Source organism: Chironomus tepperi, unplaced genomic scaffold (genome assembly GCF_022539635.2).
Source record: "Chironomus tepperi strain 1889 unplaced genomic scaffold, CSIRO-AGI_Ctep_v1 contig_309, whole genome shotgun sequence".
Taxonomy (NCBI): domain Eukaryota; kingdom Metazoa; phylum Arthropoda; class Insecta; order Diptera; family Chironomidae; genus Chironomus; species Chironomus tepperi.
In genome coordinates, this window is record NW_027226431.1 from 3,052,636 (window position 1) to 3,056,625 (window position 3,990).

At 32.2% G+C, this 3,990-nt stretch overlaps 1 long non-coding RNA gene across 1 annotated transcript; it reads left to right on the forward strand.

The window, feature by feature from the left end:
• The first annotated feature begins 1,095 nt into the window (after positions 1-1,095).
• LOC139092880 (uncharacterized) lies at positions 1,096-2,619 on the forward strand. Its single transcript, XR_011544647.1, has 4 exons — positions 1,096-1,361; positions 1,745-2,186; positions 2,319-2,353; positions 2,412-2,619. It is a non-coding gene; the product is annotated as an uncharacterized lncRNA (long non-coding RNA).
• Positions 2,620-3,990: the final 1,371 nt, after the last annotated feature.

Sequence of the window (3,990 nt, forward strand, 5' to 3'; positions counted from 1 at the left end):
TGTTAAGGTAATTAAATTTTCATGCATAAGCACTTGACAAGTTTAGACTTGATTGTTTCATTTTCAGATATGAGAATTTCAATGAAAAATTTCTCAACATTCAGCTATTTGGTGAAATATTTCATGACCTTTGTGATGCAATTGATATCATCAACAGTTTATTTGCTATACATATGATTCCAATTTTAGGATATACGTTAATTGTTGATATATTTGGATTATATGTTGCCCTTCATTTTTCGCCATATTTTGGCAACATTTTTTTAAACATGGTGACTGTCTACTTTGTTGCAAATATGTACTTCCTTAGAATTATGATGGCATATAGTGGAAGTACAACATCACTTGAACCTGAAATATTGATTGAATTTATGGCAAAGTTGCTGAATAAGTTACCTCGAAGTCATCCTCAAAGGTATATGTTGCATGACTGCTTGAAAGAATTTCAAGTTCGAAGCTTTAATCTTCAAACATTTTTTCTCACAATCAATTGGAATATCCTGCTTGGTGTAAAGTTCAACTAGACTTGTTGCTCGTTTTATCTATTATTAATGTGTAATTCCTATTTTCAGACTATATCAACAACTGTGACTTATTTGATTATAGTGTGAGTAATGAGAATAATATCAAATTATATCCAAATATTGAATTTTCATGTTTACTCTCCAGTTATCAATTTCAAACTCCAGCAGATAGTGAATTAGTCCAGAAGATTCAGTAAGAATGTAAATACGTGAATATAAAGGCATGAAAAATTTTTACACATCAATTGAGCCTTTGTGCATATTTCTAAGGTTTTTAGGATTTTTTCCACTAAAATTTGAAAAGCCAGTCACTGAAGGATACTTGAGTGCCACAAAATGTAGCATAATTCAAACTATTTGTGCAGTTATTGTGATTTTTGTATCAGTAATTGGAAACATCACTCATTATTATGTTTATGATGTCCACGAAGGAAGTTTCTTTACTGACTCAATCTGGACATGGATCTTTATGCTTGGCATGACTTGTGTCCTTCTTCAATTTGCTTATCAAATGTACAAAATGGATGAAATCAAAATGTTTTTAAAACTAATGCACTCGATTGACGTGAAGCTGTCCCATTTATCACTTGGAATTGATTATTTTGAGGAACGAAAATTTGTCAAAAAATTATCGATACTTTTTGCATTAGTTTTCATCATAAGAGCTCCACTTGTAGTTTTATTTGGGATTGTCTTTGATGTTTTTACTGTGGAGACCATGATATCCGAAATTATGTACAATATTCACTTATCCTACGAGTGCATGTTCTGCTTACAATTTTTCGTATTTACTTACATTCTACGTGAACGATTCAAACTGTTTAATAGTTTCATAAGGTAAGAAACTAGCTGTGGTTGACCTAACATCAAAAGTTGTGAATTTTTCCCTTGTTAAAATTTTGATAATTTGTTGAAATTTTTAAAATTAAATTTTTTACCTTTTCTTGATGATTTCTAACTATTTTAAAGATGTTGACAAGTTAATGTATATCAATCGCTTCTATTAAAGTCAATTAGTGTTAATAAAACACATTAATTAGATTAAAAATAGTAATTTTTAAATTCGGATGTTTTTCAAACACAATTTTGTAAACAAACAAATTTTTGTAAAAAGTGCGGGAAAAATTCAAATTTCTAAAAAAAAATAACGACTTTTTCTCTTCAATACAAGCTAAAAGAAGTAAAAATGAATTTACATTCACTTTATTAATCATTTCCAGATCCAGAAACTTCATAGAGAAAAATTTCGACATAAAGCTCTTTACAGAGCTTTTCCACAGTCTCTGTGATGCAGTAGATATAATAAATTCACTATTTACTTTACACCTTATTCCAACAATCTTGACAATCTTGTTAATCGATACGTTTGGACTTTACGGATTTGCACATCTTTCATTGACCACAACAAACTATTCGCATGTACTGATGGCTCTGTATTATATTATCATACATTTTGTGTATAAAACAATGGTCTCATATATCGGTCATTCAACGACACATGAAGCTGAAAGCATTAAAATTTCCATCACAAAAGCAATAAGTTCAATATCTGATTTGTTGCCGGTTAATGCGTTTCTGTTTGATGTGCTGAAGCTTGTTGAAGTACGAAATGTAAAGCTGCAAACAATTTTTTTTGACATTAATTGGAAAATAGTGTTCGGGGTGAGTTGCTATCAGGTCGATGTCTTATTTTAGTCTTTAAGAATCATTGACAAGATTTACGTAGATGCTTTATATAGATTTTCTCAATTACGCAAATATTCTCACGATCAATCATTCTTCCTTTTATTCTAGACGACGTCAACAATTGTAACTTATCTCATCATCACGTAAGCCATTTGTCTATTAATTAAATTAATGATATAGATTTCACTTTTCGTTCTTTAGATTCCAATTTCGTCCACCAACACAAATTGATTGACCTGAATTTAAGTACACTACGGTACATGACCTTCAACTTACAACAGAATTCACAAAGTAATTAATGTTTGTATAAAATTAATTCGTGTATTTGGAAGTGTGAATGAGCCTAACTATCCTAAAAGCGTCATTCTAATGTTCACAATGAGTGGTAGCGTAGGATGTAAAAATTGAATGAAAGCATTAATTTCCTATATTATAATTCTCGAAGCGGCAATTAAATGAATATCAAGAATGTATATTGATGCCTCAGCAAGCTTGTTTTTCCATAGCGATAATTCTTTTCATTTACAATTCACTTAACATTAATATAGCTTTAATTTCCATCGCCTTTTCATGTCATTAAAATACTGTTTGAAAATGGAACATGTGTAATAAAAAGTTGAAAATTTGTTCTCAAGTTGATTCTTAACGCATCCAGTTGGGGATGAATAATCTGCTGTATGATGCATAAATTAGATGGTTTGATGACTTTGATGTATCAAGTGCATTGATTGCGATTTATCTTTTAATCCAGTGTTGTCCAAACTTTTTTGTGCCACGGCACAGCTTGGTATGTGGTTCATGGCCTTTATGAGGAAATTTGATATCAAATTATATAATGCTTGAAGAGCTCAACCTAATGAGCTGGAAGCACTGAATTAACAATTTGTTGTACCACATCCTTTAGACCTAAAGTTCATATTGAGATCCACATCACTTGCAGGCTCTGCACGTTGCAAAAACATTAGACTCATTAGTGTGTCGCATCATACAGTCTGGACAACACTGCCTTAAGTTGTAAAAGTTACTCAATGAGATTTAAACAGCTTCTGGTATGTACTTTCTATTTTAAGAATTTAAAAATTTCTATGTCTGCTGGCTATAATTGGAAAAATTGAATAATTTTTTATCAATTTGAATGTAGGTGTGACTGTATTTGATTTCCAAAATAAATATGAATTGGCCCAAAGAGATTCATCCCACTAGGATGTTACTTCGCTATAATATTGCATATTGAATGATAAAAATGTCTGACCTTGCTTTAGGACAGTGGAGGGTAATTTGTGAGCAGCCATTTTTTTTGGAATGCCATAAAAAATAGAGCAATTCAGGTGAGCAACCTTTTATTTTTCGCGGCACGCCTTGACTGCCTCGACCGATATTGCATGCCGCGTGCTCCTCTTCTTTAGGCCATCACTGCTTTAGGGTCTTCCACTAAATATGCTTAAGTGTAAGAAAACTTTCCACCAGAACAGATAAGGAGCATACTCATGAGTATGGCCACAAAACTCAGCATTCTCATCTACCTACTATGTAATTGTGGTATGTGGCACATGTATCTAAGACATCAAACCGTATGTAGATGAATCTATCAGTTCAAAAATAAGATCTCTATGACCTAGTAGCTAAGCTTCTTACCTGTAATTCTATATGGACGACGTAGGTTCTGATTCCTATCAGAAGTCAGATTTATCAATCATTACCATTGAACAGTAGTGGGCAACCTGTATGCTGCCAAACATTTTTGGAAATGCCATGACCAAGATGTGCCACCAAGGTGTGC